This window comes from Melospiza melodia, chromosome 10 (assembly GCF_035770615.1).
Source record: "Melospiza melodia melodia isolate bMelMel2 chromosome 10, bMelMel2.pri, whole genome shotgun sequence".
NCBI lineage: Eukaryota > Metazoa > Chordata > Aves > Passeriformes > Passerellidae > Melospiza > Melospiza melodia.
Window position 1 is genome coordinate 30,607,368 of NC_086203.1, and position 21,192 is coordinate 30,628,559.

Genomic DNA, 21,192 nt, shown 5'->3' on the forward strand with positions numbered 1-21,192 from the left:
TCACTAACTGCACCACACTATTACACCCACACAGCTCCTTTTCAAACACACAACCACGAACCTTTAACTCCATTTAGAGTCTTTTATTTTACAATTGGCTGCACTTAGCATCAGTGCAGTGTTTCCATAACAGCTTCATCTCATTCCCCTCTGACTACACACTGGTGTCATGATACTGGTTTGGTCCTTGCAGGGTTTCTGTACTGGTTTGGTTCTTGCAGAGTTTCTGTACTGGTTTGGTCCCTGCAGTTTCTGTACCGGTTTGTCCCTGCAGTTTCTGTACTGGTTTGGTCCCTGCAGTTTCTGTACTGGTTTGGTTCTTGCAGGGTTTCTGTACTGGTTTGTCCCTGCAGTTTCTGTACTGGTTTGGTCCTGCAGTTTCTGTACTGGTTTGTCCCTGCAGTTTCTGTACTGGTTTGTCCCTGCAGTTTCTGTACTGGTTTGGTTCTTGCAGGGTTTCTGTACTGGTTTGGTTCTTGCAGGGTTTCTGTACTGGTTTGTCCCTGCAGTTTCTGTACTGGTTTGTCCCTGCAGTTTCTGTACTGGTTTGGTCCTTGCAGGTTATCTGTACCGGTTTGTCCCTGCAGTTTCTGTACCGGTTTGTCCCTGCAGTTTCTGTACCGGTTTGTCCCTGCAGTTTCTGTACTGGTTTGTCCCTGCAGTTTCTGTACTGGTTTGGTTCTTGCAGGGTTTCTGTACTGGTTTGGTTCTTGCAGGGTTTCTGTACTGGTTTGTCCCTGCAGTTTCTGTACTGGTTTGTCCCTGCAGTTTCTGTACTGGTTTGGTTCTTGCAGGGTTTCTGTACTGGTTTGTCCCTGCAGTTTCTGTACCGGTTTGTCCCTGCAGTGACTCCTGGGATGTTATTGGACACCTCCATGGAGATCAGTCCCAGGTGACAGGGATGACTCCTGGGGTGCTATGAGGCTGCAGCATCCCCTGCCCTCGGGCTGTGCTGTAGGACCCAGCTGCTGACAGGAAATGTTCCCGTGGTGAGGAACTGATGAACGTGCTGTGAAAAACGCCCCTGTGATCCTGAAAGGAGAAAATTCCCCAAGAATGGCAGTGATTTTTTTTTGTTGCCGTGTATTATTGAGACTGAATTACACCAAATTGTTTTGGTATGTAAATGCCAAGTTTATTGTTCATTAAAATCATTGCGGAGTTAAGCTTTCTGGGCATGTTGTATGATAGATAATGACAATTATTTAGCCCGAGTCAGAGCTTAGTCTTAATTTGTGACATTAATTGCCTTTATATATAATTAAATGCACTATAATGCTCCCATATGCAGAATCTGTGCATCCATGAAAGTGCTAATCAAATATATTTATTAATTTCTGAGAGAGCTTTTTGTCAGGGCTTTGATACAGTTGAGTGGTTTTTGGTAAATAACATTTTTTAAGATGTTTAGCAAAATATTTTGATAATTGCTTTTTGTGCTAGTGGCATAATTAATATAATTTCTAATAGATTAATAAGAGCTGAGGGGTGAGGTGCTGCCTCCATCCAGCTTTGCCTCTGGCTCCCGTGGAGTCAGAATTCCATCAGAATTCCATCCTCAGTGTCCCAGGCCTTTCCCAAAACCACTTCAAAAGGGAAATTGGGAGCATGTTGGGGGTGGCTGAATGCAGGTGACAAACCTGGAGTCCCACGAGGGCTGGGCTGTGCCCTCTGGCCTTGGTTCTATTGGGAGCAAATGGATTGGAACTTCCCACATCTGGGGCTGCCACTTCCATTCGCTGCTCCACTGGGAGGCTGCCAATCACCAGAGCTGCCAATCACCTGCCAATCACCTGCCAATCATCACTCAGTGTGTGTGAGAAGGGTTATGGGGCAGGGGGAACGTGGCCCTGCCTTTGCAGGGTCATTTCTGTCCCCTGGGAGCTCCAGGGGGAGCAGCCTTGGCTCTTTGCTCTCCTTGATGCAGCCACAATTATTTAGTATTAATAAACAGTAATTGTAACAATGATTTAATTTTAACAATTAAATTTTATCATTAAATTATAATTTAGAAATTAAATTAGTATTTAATTTCAACGATTATTTTGTATTAATAAAAATTTGTTCTCTGAAAATTGGCCAAGCTCTGCAACAGGGAAGTGATGGCATCCCCATCCCTGGAAGAGTTCAACAAATGAGATGTGGCATTTGCAATGTGACTGATGGACATGGTGGTTCAAAGTTGGACTTGATGATCTTTGGAGCCTTTTTCCAACCCACGTATTTCTTTCCAGCAAATTTTATTTTCAGTAAATTCTGTTATTTTATTTTGTACCACCCCAGAAGGAAGAATACTCCTTTTATTTTTTTTCCCCCCATAAGAATGATCTCCGCTTTATTTTTCCTCCAGTTTTTGGTGCTGGGGATCTGCCCGGTGCCAGGGGGTGGCACTGGGCAGACCCTCACCTTTCCCCCAGCCAGCCCCTGGCTGTGCCCAGGCAATGCCAAAGCCTCTGCTCTGACCCCAGGAAGGTTCCAGCAGCCCAGAGACGTGCAGAGTCCCAAACCACAATGTCAGGATGTCCTTCCTTCCCACCTGCCAAAAGAACTCCCAGGCAGAGGCTTTGTGTGGGTTTATCTCAGGCTTATTGTCCCTGCAGCAGATTTATTAAATCCAGCAATGACAGCAGCTCTTTCTCCCAGTCACAAGCTTTTATCTTGTTCTTCGGAGTTGGAACCAGCCCCTCACACAACAATGGGCATCACACACATCCCAGTGAGCCCCTCGAGGCAGAACCTCAGCTAATCTGTGATGAATGCATCTCAATCTCTGCTCTTTCATTTATAAAAATCACTGTCTCCCACTGTATTGAGCCATGAGATCAGTGAACCTTGCTCTTAACTTTCTGGTTGGTGTAATCCTGTATCTGCTCTCTCACATGTGCCTTTTACATAAAATCAAATAAAAGTTATATGGGAAGAGGTGTGTAACCTCGGGTTTTTAAGGCAGTTTCCTTCAGCCATGTGAGTTTCTGGGTTTGTTTGCTTTGCTTTCCTTCAATATTTACACGAGGAAGTTTCAATTGCTTTGCTTTACTTAAACATTGAAGCCCTTGTGTGCTTTACTGGCATAAATATTTGTTTTGTTTAAAATCTACTTAGCTGAAAGATCAACAACAGAGGAAGAAATCAGAAATTACATTGGAATTTAAGAGGAAGAACAGCAATTAACTCTGCCAAGGTGTTAACCTTTTTAAAATGCTGCTTTTGATGAGTGATGCACGAGCATGTATGAATTGTTCAAAAGTCATTTTCTCCATTTCTATCCATTTTCCTCTTCCCTTTTCTCTTTCCCCTCCATGACCCCTCTCCATCCCCACTGCTCCTGCCCTGCCAGGGACCCTGTGCTGAGCCTCTCCTCTCCAATAAAGGCACCAGGGGCCAGGCTGGGCTCCCACTGCTCCTGCACACTGTCCCCACCAGGCACAAGTCACATTTTAATTCCTGACACCTGCACAGAGTTTAGGCACTGGGATTCTTTCTCCCAGCAGGAGTTGCAGTCATATTTTATTATTATTATTCCAAATATTCAATTATTGCAAATATTCAATTTTTTGTTCCAAATATTCAGTTATTGCAAACATTCCAAATTACCCCTGTGAGCAGCAGAAGGGGTTTCAGAGCCCAAGGAGGGCACTGCCAGCCCTGCCCAAGCACACAATTGATGCCAACCTGCAGCAGCTCCTCAAAGCCCTTCTGGGCCTCCAGCCTCAAATAGAAATTAGCAGGTGGGTGTTCTTGCATTCTTTCCCTTCTGTCACAATGATGGATTTTTCACTTTCAAGATAAGACAGAGCCTGATAGAGCCAAATATTGACAGAGGAGATCAAGAGCCTGTTATGATAATGGCCATAATGAAATGCTGTTTATAATGGATACTGGGAATACAGAACTTTCCCTCCTGTGGAACATTGATCCCCTCAAGAGGAATAAAATGAGCTTTCTTCTGCCTGCTGCACTGTACCTGTGCTTTATACCTGCAGCAGAAACACCTTTCAAGAACAAAATCTCCAATTTTGTCACCTACTGCCTGTGTGCTGCTTGGCTCCAAGTTCAGAAATGGGCAAACACAAAATTCTGGGGAATTGCAGTGCTGGCAGCCCTGCCCATCCCTGGGCTGGCAGAGCCCTGGTCCCTCCTGCTGGAGCACAGCAGTGACTGCCAGGGCTCTGGGCAGAGCTGTCCCACACAGCTCCTGCATGGAAAACGGTTAGATATAAAATACAAACATATATGGTTATAAATGGCTGTATAAAATATTAAACATCACCAGAACTGCCTGCTAACTTCAGAGAAAGAGCCTGCCAGGCTCTGTCAGATGAAACTCCATCATCTCAAACCTCCCTGGAGTTTTCCTGTGTAATCCATCACTAAAATGAAATTATATCAGTTACCATAGAAACATCTTGACCAATAGCCTGTTTTTTTTCCCCAGGAAGTGAAATATTGTTCCATTCACACCCAGAGCTGCCCTGTGCCAGGGCTGGTTTGGGTGAGCTCATGTTCTGCTCACTCACCCACCTAGCAAAAGGCAGAATTTTCAGTTTCCTCCCGTTCCCCCGTTCTCTGTTAGTGCCATTATTGCTGCTGCTCCTTTTCCTTATTTCTTTTCGAATAAACTGCTGAGTAACACGGAGCTGCTCAGAGGAGCAGCAAGGAATGGTTGGACCACACACTAACATCCCATGTAGGGCTCCCCATTCCCTTGGGAATTGTCTGGTCTCAGGATCCTTCTCACATTTTATAGCAAAGTAACCCCATCCAACAGCAGAGCTGCTCCTGGGAGGAGGAGGAAGGGAATATCTCCCCTCAGGCTGGAATCTGGGAATGGATCCCTGGGGCTGGAGGGATGAGGTCTGAGCCCGGGGCTCCTCCAGGGAATCCAGCACCACAGTTTCTGGGGGAAGCTGAAGCACACCAAGACACTCCCTTCCCCTTCGTAGGGCCGCCCTGGGGTCCCTCAGCTTGTGGCAATAACGTTTCAGTGTGGACACTCCTTTATTTACATACTTCAATCCAGGCTGTCCCGCTGGAACTCCCAGAGCCGCTCCATGGACACTGCCTGGGACCCTCCTCGTGTACTTGAGCACGTTTTTCATCTCCCACAGCTGCTCAGATTCCTGCTGTGACTGCAGACATAAATCCTCCTCATTCACCCAGCCCAGCTCGCAGACATATGTTATTGCAGGAGGCTGAGTTTTTATATACTTGTATTTTTTATGTCCCAAACAGTACAAAACTTCTGTCTGCAATCCAAACAAAGCCTGTTCTGAACCCTTTTTTGCTTAGAGATTGTATTTCAACAGCTTGCTTAAAATTAAAACCTAAAGGAAGAATCATAAGACACTTGATTTATTATTAATCATGGGGGAAGATAAATGTTTTCAATCTCTTTATGTCTACAAAGCACTGCAGATCCCACTAGGAACTTGGATGGCTCAGGCAGCTTCCTGGCATTTTAATCTTCGATGTAAATTCATTCTCAAAAAAAACCCAAAAAAACCCCCCAAACAAATCACCAAAACCCCCTCCCCTGGCTCCTGGGAAGGAGAGAGTTAACTCCCCCTGTATTTCAGTGGTCCTGTTCTCCCTGTGTGCCCTGTTTACTGCCCAACCTGCAGCACTAACAGGTTGGATTATTTTAATTTCCCCAGAGCTGTTTACTTGTCCATTAGGTGAGACATTATGGCCATTATTGGGCTGATGCTGCACCAGAAATTCCTTTTTACCAAGTAGCACTAAAACTTTTCCACATGAACTATACGTTCCCTGTATCAAGCAGGTATTCCACAATACTTAAAGTATTCTTAAGTGCATTTATGTTCAAATACACCGTGAGACAGGTGCTGGACAAGGCCCTGTTGGAAGGCAGGGCACACAGGATAGGTGTAGCCCCCACTGCCCAAGGCTGATGGACCTGTACAGATCCCAAACTGAGGTCACACCTCTGAGATTGTGCTCCAGCACAGCACAGGCAATTAAAACTGGGCCGCCGTGTTTGATTTTCAATATCTCATTTAAATCTTGTAACCAATTCAATTAGTGACCTTGGAAAAGTTTTCTAAAATTTAGTGCTGCTTCACTGCAATGCTTTTTATGCCTTTTCCTTCTGCACAGCCTTTCTTCTTCCTTTGAATCCAGGCAATATTAAGGAAATATTATCTTTGTAAAAGCAGGTGATGTTGATGATTTTATTGATTTCAGATAGCTGCCACTTCAAGACAAATTTCCACTTCAGTCTGGAGGCACAGAACAAAGATTTCCAATGTTCTCAATTATTCAGCACAGCCCTTCCTTCCTCCTGGGCGGTGAGAGGTGTCTGTGGGGAGGAGCAGGGGGTGCCCAGGGACTGACCCACCCACAGAAACGAGGGATGTGGAGCAGGAGCCGGTGGGAGCCGAGCCCATGGACACAGCAGAACTGGGGAATTGCAGAATTAATGGATTTCACTTCTTCTTCAGCCTCAATCCTGCCCAGCCTTTCACTGCCACCTTCCCAAACAGCCTCCAGAACAAACAGCATTGGCTTTGAGATCTGATTTGGGTTATCTGTCCCCAAAATCCAAAATCCCAAGTACACAAAATCCACAACCACCTGCTCAGTGCTGGGTGCCCTGGGGTGCCTGAGACCCTACACTTGTTCCATGCCAGGGTGCAGCAGGTTACACTGGGAATTCTGACCCCCAAATCATTAAAAATCCCCTTTTTGAAGAAATCCATCCTTCAGCACTGCAGTGCTGAGACACTTCCCGATCTGAAAGCACTTAATGAGATAATTTGCAGAGAGCTTTAACGAGTTCCAGCCGTCTCTTGGCTCCATCCCACCCCGGCGGTGCTGACTCCCTGCAGCCACTTTCACAGGTACAATTTGGTCCTAGAAATCGGGTAGTTTTTTTAAAAGCACTGCAGTCTAAATCATGTCATATTCTCAGTGAAACATTCGGAGAGTAGATGTAGAGTCCTGGAGAGAAAAATGTTACTCACGATTTTCACATAATGGAGCTGCAGCATAAAAATGCCCCGGGCTGAGTAATTGTGAAAGTGGAGCCAAAAATAAAACCCTGAATTTTTTCCCAAAGTGAATTTCAGGCTCCCATATCCATGGCAAGAATAAAAGTTTAATTTCCATCAATATAAAAGGATTAGAGCTTAGATTTGCATGGATTGTCACAGTGCTTGGCTGCAGCAGCCCCAGCTCCTGGCTCAGGCCTGGTGGAGGTTGGCCCACACAGTCAGCTACACAGCAGGAAATGGCAACAGCTAAAAGCCCATCTTTTTTCATGTGTTTTGTGTTCTCTGATGTCCATGTTTAGGTAGAAGTTACATGTCCATTAAAGGATTTAATTGCTCCTTTTTGCCAGGGCCCTGCCAGGGCTGCATCCAAGAGCAGAGCCATGGCCCAGGGCTGCCTGGCTGGCACAGGGCTCACCCTCCTGAGCCTGAGCACAACAGAAACCAGGGAAAGCTTTAGGAGATCCCAGCACAAATTATCAAACACAGAATCAGTGTCACAACCTGACAGGGCATTTGCCACCAGATCTGTCCCCACACCCCCACAGCCTGCAGGCCCAGCCCTTGCAGAGCTTTGCTGAATATCATCAGCTGTGCGTGTAAATCTGAAATCATTTCAGCTGGAAAAGCCCTCCAGACCTTCACATCCAGCCCGTGCCTGATCCCACCTTGTCCCCAGCCCAGAGCTCTGAGTGCCACCCCCAGGAATTTTCTGGACACCTCCAGGGATGGGCACTCCAAACCCCCCTGGCAGCCCCTGCCAAGGCCTCACCGCCCTTTGCATGGGGAAATTTTCCAAAATGTCCAGCCTGTCCCAGCTTGAGGCCATTTCCTCTCATCCTCTCCCTGTTCCCTGGGGGAAGAGGCCAATCCCACCCTGCAGGTTCCCTGCTTTGGCACAGGTGTCTGGGCTAAGACCTTGGGCGATCCTTTTTCCTCTTTTTCCCCTTTGCTTCCTAAGCAAAAGCAGCTCGCACAAACCAGGAAGAGCTTTTGCCACATTTCAAGCAAGAGCAGAGACTACAAGCTCAAATTGCTCTAATAATTTATTCTGGTCTTGAAATCCCCGGGGTTATTTCACAGAAAATGTATTTTAAGTTGTTTGGCTCCAAAATGACAAGATAACAGACGATACATATTCATTTGCTGCCCCGAGATGGTGATGAGATGTTACAAAATAAAGCAGCAGATCCTCCCTCCCCCAAACAGTGACTTGTGGCTTTATCTCCCCACCAGCACCCGAATTGTGCTGCCATTTATCTCGAGGGGGTGTTTGTGGAAGGGATTGTTTGCAGCTGGAGCTACAAGGCATGAAACAAACTGATAATGGAACTTTCTTCTGAAGCTCATTCTTTCGCGGTGGCATTTTTCTTTTTTCCTTTATGAGCTTCATGACAGGCAGCAGTAATTTCCTCTCTGTATTTTAGCACAAACAACAGATTAGTGTCACACTGTTTGCTGGGAGCCTTTGCTCGCTGCTTGCATGAGCACTTGTTGATGTTTGGTGCGTTCCAAATAAATCATGTGGTCATTCATGAAGATAAAGAGCAGAAGCATCTCCCTGGCACGGCAGGGCAGGCTCAGCACAGCTCCTCCTCCTCCTCCTGCTCTGCACAGGCAGAGCTGAGGAATGGCACTGGGAGAATGGCAATGTGAGTCACACAAAACACAGGCCAGGACTTTGTCTTCTCTAAGGACACAGCCCAGCCCTGGGCTCTGCAAACACCACAGCCCAAAGGCAACAAAAATGTAACACAAATTAACTGCATCCATCACAAAGGGTGAATTATTTATCTGGAAAGCGTGTAGAACACATCATAAAACCTCACAGGAAAAATTACTTTAATTTTTGCCCTTCTTCACACAATAATTAATTATTTTTTCATACTTTTAGTAATATCACCGTGAGAAGCCAGGAGGAAACATTGCATGGCAGTTCCTCCTGCTTGCCTGATGTATTTCTTCAAGGCAGAGTTTTCTATTATTCCACTCTTCCTCCACCACTGAGAAATCAACCTCCTGTTCTGTTTTCTCCAGTGCTTCCAAAGCAAATGCCCCTCACCCACGTTTGGGCTCCATCCCTTGTCCCCAGACCCTGCAGGCATTGTATCCTCACCATGAGCTGGTCCTGCCGTGAGAGATCTGGAAATCAGAGAATTTCCAAAGCACAGCCAGCCCCAGGCTGCCCCAGCCCCACCATGGCACAGCCAGCCCAGCTGGGATGGAGCAGCTGCCAACGGAGCAGCCCTGGCTGGGAACCCCCCATTCCCTGCAAATGCCACACGTACTAATTAGAAAAAAAAATAGAGCAAAATTCTACCCAAAGACCACCATGAAAAATGATTTCCACCTCACACAAACTTCCCATTTTAAAAATAAAGTACCACAAAATTCCTTTTTGAAGTAGATAAAAATAAACCAAGAACAAACGTTTATAGATTTATTCTGTGATGATTTAACTGACAGAAGTAGAGCTTTTTGGGAAAAAAACCTGCCTCCAGGAATCTCCAGGTACCACCAGGTGCCACCAGGTACCACCAGCAACCTCCAGGAACCAGCAGGAACCAGCAGGAGCCCTCATCACTGCAGGGCTTTGTCTCTGCTCTCTGAAATTCCCTCACCCCAGGCACTCAGCGAGACCTGACTGAGATCTTCCTGCTCCAGGGCCCCTCATGCTCCTGACCACATTCCTACCAGGGTCACCCTGCCCTGTGTCTCCAGCACCATCCATTGGTCTGCCTTTGATCAAAACAGATCCCCTACATGAAACTTAGCTTTTTATATAAAAAGGTTTTATAACTATCAATTACAGACCAAGAAAATTACTACAGAGTGGAAAATTACTATTGGGCAATAAAAATAATCTGATTAATTGCTCTCTGATCACTGTATACAAAGATCAGGATATGAAAATTGCATTTTATTGAGTTTATTCCTTCTAGATTCCCACATAAAAGTTGGGTTTATCTTTTAATTGATCAACAGTGCATTTACATATAAATCTGAAATTTTGGGTGTGGGAAGATGGCTTTAAATGAGCAGCAGAGGACATCCAGTGAGTTAGGAAAAGGCTTAAAAACATTTCAAAGTTACCCTTAAGGAATGCTGGTGGCTCTGCACTGGGATCTGTTGCCATTTATCCTCCAATTAATCAGACTTTTGTCTTAATTTCTGTAATTGCTTCACAATTTTGTGAGAAATCAAAGTATTAGTTAAGAAATATTTGCTGGTGACAGGGACTGCAGCCTTGTGCTGCCTCCTCAGAGGGCCTGTCCCAAAAGGAGATAAAACCCATTAGAAAGGGGACAGGGAGCAGCTGCCCAGGTGCAAAGGTATTTCCTAAAAGGAGATAAAATCCACAAAAAGGGCACAGGGAGCAGCTGCCCAGGTGCCAAAGGCACTCCATGGCCATGGTCCCTGTGTGCCACCTGCAGTGCCATCCAGACTGAGTACCAGGTAATGCTGCAGAAATGTTTTATTCACGACCCCCTGCACCCTGGCACCTGCTTTTCTTTGGGCACTTATTTAACACAGGTTTAATTTACTTATTTGAGAGCACCGAGATATTTCCTAATTACCTGAAGTGTTTAAACGTTTCCACTGTTAATAATTCCTTTATTTTCAGCTGTGTGGGTTCAGCTGCTGCCAGAGCAGCCTGTCCTCAGGCTGGGCCTCCCTCCCAGGGCAGAGGCAAGAGAAATTCTGGATATTGCCTGGGCTGCCACCTCTCCCACCCAGGACATTTTCCTGCAGATGACTTTGCTCTGCTTGGCTTCTTAGGAGGATACAAATAATCCTGTCAGGCCTCTCTGTTCTACTTCATTTACCAGCTTTACTCTGAGCATTTCTTCTATAAATGTGGGGTAGAAAATTACCTCTGTGGGGTACAAATTACTTTCAGCTCGGGCTTTTCCCAGAGGAACATTTTTTGAACAAAGAAGGAAGAATATTTGGAATTATTTTCTAGTGCATCTGGTTGTGGCCTTACAAATCTGAGCAGGAATAAATAAATATTTTTCATTCCATCCCCTGGATCCCTGGCAGTGCTCAAGGCCAGGCTGGAGCACCTGGGACAGTGGGAGGTGTCCCTGCCATGGCAGGGGTGGCACTGGGTGGCATTTAAGGTCCTTCCCAACCCAAACCATTACACAAAATCAACTAAAATGTCTGCACAACCCAACCAATCTCAAAGTATTACTGTGAAAACACAACATATTCATTTGAAATTTAAATAGAAGGAAAACAGGTTGGTGAAAAAATGGAAGAAGTGAGAGGCAGGGAGTGCCAGCAGCTGTGTTCATCTGGACACATCCAGAGGCCTGGCCATGGACATTTTCACATTTCCCTTCCTGAAGGGATGGGAAGCTCAAATACCTTCAGAAGAAGATAAAGAGATCAGGTTTGAACAACATTCACTGCAGAGCCTGGCAGGTGCTGAGAGCACAGAAAGGAGGGAGCACCCAGGTCCCCACCCTGCCAAGGGCACCAGGATGCCCCTGGTGCCAACCTTCCTTTGCCCAGGCACCCTGTGCAGCCCAGCTGTGCCTGCCTGCTGCCCCTGGGCACCTCCTGCTCCCTCCTGCCGTGGTTATTCTCACTTAGGCTCAACAAGCTCCGTGCCCGGACAGAAATGGTTTGGTAATTGGCCTTATAAATGGCAAGGACTCAATGCACTCTCACTCTCATCTCTCCCAGCAACTTAATAACTGCAGATTATGGATGATCAGATCCACCTGGAGATTGCAAGTGCAGTTTCTGTCATTAGAATCAGGCACAGAGCATTATTTAATAACTGCCTGCTCCCTGCCCTGCAGCTGGGCTCTGCAGAGAGCAGGAGTGCTGTGCCCTTCCCAGAGCCATGCATTTCTGTACCATGGATCTCTCGTTTGGAAGCAAAGCCCAGGCCAGCCCAGGAGAGCAGCCCTGAGGGAATGCTGAGCCCAGCACCCAGGCAGTTTCCTTTAGCCAAGGTTTCAGAGCAGGAGGATGCTCAGGTTGGACCCGTGTCCCTGCCAGCCCTGCTGGGAGCGAGGCTGTTCCTCTGCTGGAGAGGAAACAAGAGCTGTCAGTGATTCTTTGGGTAAAGGGGGAAAAAGATAAGCCAAATATGCCAATTTATGTGTGGAAAGGTCAGAATTTAAGAATTCTCACTTCTTACACTGCTACATATCTTAAAATGGAATAAATTTTAAGAGCACCATAAAACTATATTCTTCATCCCATTTCCCATGTAACTGGTGCTCCCTCTCTGCCTGCATAAAGACAAGCCTCCAGCTCTTTTATTAATATCCATGAGCATAATTTAATGGCTGATCCAGCGCTGGAGACACACATTTCATATTTAACAGAAAGGCTGATTTGGAAGGAGCCTGGAAGAGCTGTAATGAACAGACTGGTTGCTCAGTCTGCTCAGATCAATACAACATCATTTACTTATTGCCACTTATTGGCCAAGTCATTTTTTGTCATCTTGGTACTTGTGTGTAGCAACCAGAAAAGTGGCAGACAAAAGGACTTAAATTAATAATGTTCATGTGGCTTCAATTCATGGAAAAGCCTAAAGCCCACTCTACAATAGAGATCAAACAGTTCTCTTTATTTCCCTGCAAACACACAATACTGAAATAGCACAGAGCACTCCTAAAGAGCAGGCCAAAGCTGCTTTGTGCACAGGGCCCTGCAAACAGGCAATAAAAGGAGATATCTTCATCAACTGCAGCACTGAGCCGAACCTTGGAAAGGAATAAACCCCACAAAGACAACAGTGCACACAGCAGGGGCTGCCACTGCTGCGGGGGCCATGGGAGGCTCCAGCCAGCCCTGGGGAAGATAGAGCTTGGAGGGCCTTTCTGGAGAACACCTTTTATGTGCTCCCTGCCCTGGGCCCTGCTCTCTTTCCAGCTCATTCCAGCTGGCTCTGCCTCATGTGTTATTCATGCACCTCAGGATTGCAAAAGTGAGCACGTTGCCCAGGCTGCCAGAGCACATTATGGTAACATCACATTTGAAGGCTCTTATTTCCCCCTATATCCAATTATTTTTCCTCCTGGGTTCCAGAATCAAAAACAGGTGAGGGAAAACACCTACTGAAAGTTCAGGGAGCGGGGCTATGTGTGAGCCAGGAGTGCTGCCAGCCCCTGATCCCATCAGGAGGGGTGGTGCAGAATAGGGATCGTGGAATGGGCATCATGGAATAGGGAACATGGAATGGGGAGCATGGCCAGGCTCTGCTGCCCCTCCTCACCAGCCTGGCTCCACAGCCAGTCCTGCCCTTCACTCTGAGCACAGGAGGAATTTTAACACGTGCAGGCTGTGGTGTGCTCAGTGCCTGGTGGTTCTGTGTGCTGTGGGACACTGTGAAATGTCACAATTACAGATTTGTGAAATGTCACAATTACACAGATTTCCTTGTGGCCAGCTCACCCCAAGCACCAAGGTGTGCCTGCCCCTCTGCCAGCTCCTCAGGGCTCCTTCCATCAGCTCCCCTCACAGGTGGGTTTGTTTCATTTCAGGAACATGGGAGATCCCAGGATAACGCACAGCCCCATGGATTCACCAGTGGGACACAAACCTCCCCATCCATGGGGCAGCCCCAGGCTCTGAGAGCCCAGAGGGATTTCATGGATCCCCCAGGTGCTGCCTCTCCAAACGGCCCCACAGCCAGAGGTTTGGGCTCCCTCTCCCCTTGCACAGGCATGTGGAATTCAGAACATGCCCTGGTACCTCTTTCCTCTGGAGATGGAGATGTTTGCACTGAGAAACCCTCAGATCCCCTACCAGCAGCAATAAATATGATTTTGCATCCCATTTCCTGAGGGAAAAACACATCAGCTCACACTGCCTGAGCCATTTGAAATGTTCCTCCTTGGAAGTGAAACCTGAATCCCCAAGCATCAGACTCCAGTCAGGTTTCACTCCCCACCTATTCCAATCCTACGCCTCATTATTTGTGGAGATAGACAAATAGATGCAGCACGTGAATGTTCTCCCCACTGCTGCTTAATGGTATTCTTTCTTCCTTTTTAAAATAAACAAATACATAAATAAAGCAGATCCTCAGACTGCCTCTACTGCAGAGGCTGCTCAGAGCACAGATCCAGCTCCTCATCTGTTTTCTCTGACCTTAGTCAACACTGCCAATAAATCAGCCTTCCCCCACTCCCACAAATAAAAAGCCTGTAAAGTTGTGTGCTTCTCCTTCCCATTTCCCCTCCACCTGGCGTTCAGCACAGAGATTCCCACCTCTAAGTGATTATTTTTCCTCCTTTCACCCAGCTCTGTGCTCCAGCAGGTCTGTGCTGCCGACTCTGGCTCTGCCATCCCTGCTCCTTTCCAGACACACAAACAGAGCTCAGACACTCTGCTCTGTCCAACACAGAGCTCAGACACTCTGCTCAGCCCCTGGTACCCAGAGCAGCCCATTCTCCCTGCCCCTGGCACCAAACAGAGTTCAGACACCCTGCTCTCCCCTGGCACCCAGAGCAGCCCATTCTCCCTGCCCCTGGCACCCAGAGCAGCCCATTCTCTCTGCCCCTGGCACCCCAGTTTGCAGAGCCCCTCATTTCCAGCTCTGTGCCCTGCAGCAGCTCCCTGGCAGGAGCACAGGAGGGCACAGCAACTTGGCTCCCCTCCTGCCAGGCAGGGATGTGCCAGCCCCACTGCTCTCCCCTCGCTGGGCATGGAGGGCCGGAGGCTGAAATAAAAAAATCAAACAGAACACAGCAGCTCCATGAGTGCTGAGGAGCTGCACACAGCCATAGTGCTACCCTGCACTATTAAGAAAATAAATCTTCAGGAATCAAAGGCCCCAAACAAACAGATTTATTCACGTCTCTAGGCCCACTTCTTTCCCCTCCTCAGAGTTAAAAAAACCCCAAAAAACAAAACCTAAGCCTTTCATGAAAAGCTTTTAAAAATCCATCCTGAGATTGGCTGTTCTGCATTTCATGCAATATATATGGGCTTGGGAAATTTTACAGAACAAAATGATTACCCTAAATTATTGATCAAAGGCAGTAAGTGTATAGAGTGGCCTGAAGAACACACTGCTGCTCAGAGAGGAGAGAGCCCTGGTGGTGACAGCACTGACAGAGGCATGGATCACACTGAGGGCTCATCCTCACTACATCATCTTACTGCACAGCAAACATGACAGCCAGCTTTTCATTCCGATGCAAAGTTTGGAATGTTGCCTCAGAAGGGAACAGAGGGGCATCAGTTTAGGGACAGGAAAAGAAGATGCAAATACACTCAGTGTAAGTACACCCATCCCAGGCAGCAGCCACACACCACCACACGTGTTCAGGGCCCTCGGTGACCTCCCAGCAAGCAAAGTTCCTCACATCTCTCACAGGGCAGGGAGGGACAAAACAGAAGTGATGGAACAAACCAGCAGAGCTGGCAGCCAGCTGGGCACACACATTCCAAGGGTGGCAGAGCCAAACCTGGGCAGGAGCTTTCTTCAGACAGTCTGCAACAAGAGAAAAACTCTCCCCTAAACGGAGGCAGGGTCAGCAATGCCCTCCCACAGGAGCAAAGCATTTCAGCAGCCCTGGGAAAGCCAGGCTCCTGCCCAGCTGTGGCTGGTAAAACACAAACAGCTGGGCACAGGAGAGACCCCTCAGTGCCAGGCTGGCAGCACTTACCTCTGACAGCACCAACAGGCCTTGCCCACCGTCACTGACATCCTGCAGAGCCCCCTCCCTGAGGCACACCCAGCAGCAGCTGATTGTTCATCCCAACGAGTCCAGCTGGGGGTGAGGAGCACGTGCAGCAGGGCCCTCATTAGAGCTGAGCCCGGGTAATTAGTGGCACCAGAGATGCTCATTCCATGGCTAGAAATGTATTTACCACAGGGAGTCCTGCAGCATCTGATTTCCAGGGGTAATTAAAGGATGTGGTGCTTGGGGACACGGCTGGGTGGCAGTGCTAGGTTGGTGGTTGGACTGGGTGATGTTGAGGATCTTTTCCACCCTTCAGGATTCCATTCTATTCATTTCCCATTCTATTTATTTTCAAAGCAGGCATCTGCAAAGGCAGGCATTTCCATCATTTCATGGCATTTTGTTTTTGCTCCTTATTGAAACACGGGATTACCTGCAGACCATGCAGAACAGGAGTGTGTGTACCTACAGATGATGCAGGCCATTCAGGTGTGCTGTGTGTACACACAGACCATGAGGTGTGTGTGTGTGTGTACCTGCAGTCCATGCAGAACAGGAGTTCTGTGTGTACCTGCAGACCATGCAGACCATTCAGGAGTGCTGTATGTACCTGCAGACCATGCAGACCATCCAGGTGTGCTGTGTGTACCTGCAGACCATGCAGAACAGGAGTTCTGTGTGTACCTGCAGGCCATGCAGACCATCCAGGTGTGCTGTGTGTACCTGCAGACCATGCAGACCAGGAGTGCTGAGCAGCACAGCCCCAGCTCCCAGCCCTGCAGTGCCAGGCCAGTGCTCACTCCCATGCCCTGCTTTTCTCTCCACTCTAATAACCCATCCAGAGCCGTGTGAGAGGTGTCAGCAGGAGGTGTCACAGCACACCAGGAGCAGCAGAGCTGGAAGAAAACTGCATTTCTGATGGAAAAAATGCTCCATCTTCCCACTCTCCCACAGATACAGATAATAACCTTCATCCAGCCTGAAAGCTGAAACCACAGTGTGTGATTTACAGTGCTCAGAGAGTGGAACCAGGGGTGAAACTCCAGCCTGGCACTTACCCTGGCCAGGGCTGTGCTCAGAGGACGAGAAGATGAACAAGTCAATTACAGAATGTCCTGCTCCTCATCTCCCCAAGTAATTGAAGATTCAGTATAATTTTTACGGAGTTGTTTTTAATTGGTGCCATTTGCTGCAGTGAATGAGGTGCAGCATTGTCCCTGTGTGATGGATGTCTCTGTGCAAATTGGAACCAAAACGTGCAAAACATTCCGGCCACTGCCACGGCAAAGCAGCCCCAGCCACAGAAATGCAATTCATTGCCTGCCCTTGAAATATTAGGGTACTAATCTATTTATTTGGCTGTTAGTGATGGTCTCCATCAAGGTCAGGAGAAATTGCTCAATTAATAAACTCCTGCTTGCTGCCAGCACAGCAAAGCTCTCCCTGGAGCAGGGTGAGGCCCTGGCACGGGCAGGGAGCTGAGTTTGTGCAGAGGGACCACAAACCCCATCCTGGGGCAGAGTCTGGGGCTCCCCTGCCCCCTGGCAGGGCAGCTGGGTTTGTGCAGTGACCACAAACCCCATCCTGGGGCAGAGTTTGGGGTTTGGGGCTCCCCTGCCCCCTGCAGATGCTCTGGGGGGCTCAGGGTTAGGTGTGCAGCCCCTGCAGCCCCTGCCCAGAGCCCACCCCGGCAGGAGGGTGTGAACAGGAGGAGAAGGAGGGTGGTTAAGGACAGGCCAAAGGGGAAATCCTGGCCTGGAGCAATTCAGGGATTTGTTTTTGCTGCAGGCTCCTCCCAGCAGCATGACCCCTGCTAGAGGAACTCGCAGTAATTTTTATTCCATGACTCCAGCAGAGGGTTGGGTTTGAAAGGACCTTAAAGACCATTCCAGCCCCAGCCAGATCTCAGCAAAGCCCCAAGAAATCCACATGAAATCCCTTTCTCATTCCCAGCCCCAGGGATTTTTCCCTTTCTTTCCCCCACAGTTTCACCTGCCACGTGTAGGTGGCACAGAGGAGGGTGGCTTGGGCACCAGGAGCTGCACAGCCACCAAAGGCTGCCACAGTCAGGTTATTGAGGTTACTGAGGTGCAGTTACTGTACCTGCTTTCATCCCTGGAATTGCTTCCTCCAGCCTGGCCCAATTTGCAGCCCTTTCAGCAGAGGCTCTGCTGCCCTGCAGAGATGGGAGCATCCTTTCAGGAGCCCAGTGGTGTCTGGAGAGCAGGAGCACCTGCACAGGGCAGGTGATTGTCAAACAGCCCCGTGACAGATGCACATAACTCAGGAAAATAAATCCAAATCAAGCAGGATTGCAGCTGCAGTCCAAGGCACAGTGAGGGCCAGGCGAGGCGGGCTTTTCTCGGGCAGAGTTTTGCTTTTCTGCTGAAATAAACCATCAATTACCACATGAGAAGCACAGAATACAGGGCTGGGAGGGTGGCAGGATGGGGTCCCAGCAAATTCCCCTTTTCCTGCCCTGGAGCAGCGTGCCTGCCTGGGAGGGGCAGGGCATCCCAGGGAGCAGATTTGGGGACCAGCACCCTCCCAGGGTCAGCATAAACCCCCTCCATCCCACCCCTCCTCGCTGGGGCTGCACCTGCACTGCTGTTTGCTCATCAAACCCATCTTGTTAATTGATCACCCCCTGACAGCTCCGTTCAGTTCCTCAGGGAGCAGCAGTGAATATACTGGACAAGCAAGTTTCAATTCCTGTTTATCCCTTGGGAGAGGGAAGGAGCTTCAAGGGGCCCACGAGCCTGCTCAGGAGCCCTTCCCACCGAGGCAGAGCAGCCCTGGCTGCTGCTGGAGCATCCCTGGCCCTGGTAGCACAGCACAGCCCCACGGGCCAGGCTGCCCATCCCCACCTGCTCAGGAGCAGCAGCCAGAGCTCCCTGCACACCATGAAATGTGCCAGGTACAGAGGCTTTAATCATCCCCACTCGCTCCTCTCAGTAAATGTGAGTTATTGCAGCGGGGTGTGCCTGCTCCTGCAGGGCCCTTGGGGCTCTCCCACCCAGCAGCTCTGGGGCCTCTGTGCAGTTCTCCCCAGATTAATTAAGGTCTGGATTCAAGATTTTTGTCAATGTCTTGGCAAAGGTTTATGGAGGTCCTTAGGGTTAATTTATAATCCCCTCAAGAATAAGTAAATATTTAAACTTCCCCCAGTGGTGTAATTGAATGGTTTAATTCATGCTGGTACACCGAGTCAGGCAAATGCTTCTATGGCTGGAGATATTTATTAAATAAATGAAAATAAGAAATCACCCCGTCAGTTTGCTGGAGTTTGGAGCAAAGTGCAGCTCCTGACAGCCCTGGTCCCACATCCCACCTGCTCAGCAAAGGCCACGTGAGTGTGGGTCATTAATTTCCATTTCAGCCCAATGCCCAGGTGCCAACAGGCAGTGAGGGAGCTGCACTGCCCAGGGCCTGGGGCTGGCTGATGAGGGGCTCTCCTTGGCACAGCTGCAGGGTCTGTGCCCTCCCTGGCTGGCACAGCCCCATCCCCATGGGGACACAGGGACAGGCATCCCCAGATACCCTGAGGGACTCTGCCCTCCTTGGGCACAGCCCCAGCCCCATGGGGACACAGGGACAGGCATCCCCAGATACCCTGAGGGACTCTGCCCTCCTTGGGCACAGCCCCAGCCCCATGGGGACACAGGGACAGGCATCCCCAGATACCCTGAGGCACTCTCCCCTCCTTGGGCACAGCCCCAACCCCATGGGTACACAGGGACACAGAGACAGGCATCCCAGGCTCCTGAGGGACTCTCCCCTCCTTGGGCACGGCAGGGGATATCACTGCTCATGATGTGGGGTTGATTGTGGTGAGAAGTGGCAGGAAATCTTTCCATGGCAGATTAATAAACGCCGTGGGTTTGTGCAGTGACAGCTGCGCCTGCACAGGATCGATGAATGTCAGGGGTTTGGGAGGATGGGGAGGAGGGACTCACTGACCTGCCTGCCACACCAGGGCTTCCCTGGTCACCACTGACCTGCCAGCCTGGGGCTCCTTGGTCACTGTTGAGCTGCCAGCCTGGAGTTCCTTGGTCACGGCTGAAATGACAAACCAGGGATTCCTTGGTCACTGCTGAGCTGCCACACCAGGGGTTCCTTGGTCACCACTGCCCTGCCACTCTGGGGGTTCCTTGCTGGGCACGCAGCACACAGAGCCCAGCAGCCAGGCTGGCACAGCCAGGCACAGCAGCCCTGCAGCTCCCCCGGATGCCCACCCCAGAGCAGGGCTGTGCGTGCTGTGCCTGCAGGAGCTCTCCTCTCCTCCCAGGAACCCTGGTGCCCAGGAGGGGCCTCAGACAGCTGAGAGCTCCCTGATGTCTCAATCAGGGCAATTATCTAATTGAGCCACTCGGGAGGCTGGGAGGGAGCGCAGGGGATGGGAGGGAGGAATAAATCACTGAGCACAGTGAACCATCTGAGCCTGTGACAAACGGCACAGACAGCACAAACTGAGCCTGCCGCTCCCCTGGACTGCAGGAAAAGCTGCTCTTCTCCTCTGAGCAGTGTTCTCCAGGAGAACGTGGGGTCAGGCAAGCACCTGCCAGGGCTGCAGGGACAGTGTCAGGATCTTGGCATGAACATGGGCTGAGTTTTTGTTCCCATTTAGTGCACCCCACACACAGGGCATCCCTTGAAGTTATCCCTGCTAAGCTCTGTCCCAGGCAGCTGCATGGAGTTGGCACTTCCTGGGTGGGAATTGCTTCCTTGGGCTGGAGGAACCAAGGCCAGCTGGAGCCTGAGGTGCCAGCCCAGCTCCAGGGAAGGGTCCCCAGCCCCTCCTGCCCCTGGCAGAGCCTCCTGCTCCAGGTGGGATGGGGAGCAGGGCAGTGAGCAAGCCCTGGCTGGGTGGCAGTGCCAGCAGTGATGTCCCCAGGGCTGGAACGTGCCATGGGCAGAGCTGCCAGCCCAGCCAGCTCCTCCCTGCAGGGAGAGCAGGATTTGCCCCTCGGGCTCCAGACTGGCTCAGGATGCAGCCCCTGCTTTTCCTGCCTGCCTCCCTGGGCTGGGCAGCATCAGGGGCTGCAGGGCCCTGCCCAGCTCCCTGGCATGAGGGGACACACAGCACCTGGGTCCCAATCCCAGAGACAGCCACAGCACTGCCAGGGCTCAGCACCACCCCGGAGGAACAGAGCCAGGGACAGCCAAAGCTCTCTGTGCCTGTAATGCGTTTCCATTACAGCATTAAGGATCTTTCTGACCCAAATACACATCCTGAGAACAGAAATAACTGCAAGGAATGCAGCGTTTAATCTGCCTGGATTCAGCCCCCAGAAAGATAAAATCTATTACACGTGTTATCCCCTGCCCTGCCTGTTAACCCTGCAGGGGCTGGTGCTGAAACACATCTCTAACTGCAGTCCCTGGGGGCTGCCAGGCCCCAAATGCTCCTGCTGGGCACTGGGGGCACTGATGGGCAGTGCTGGGAGCCCCCTCAGCAGCATCCCTGGGCCTGCACAGGGCTCCAGGGAAACAAGCCCGGGCACCAGAGAGGCACGAGC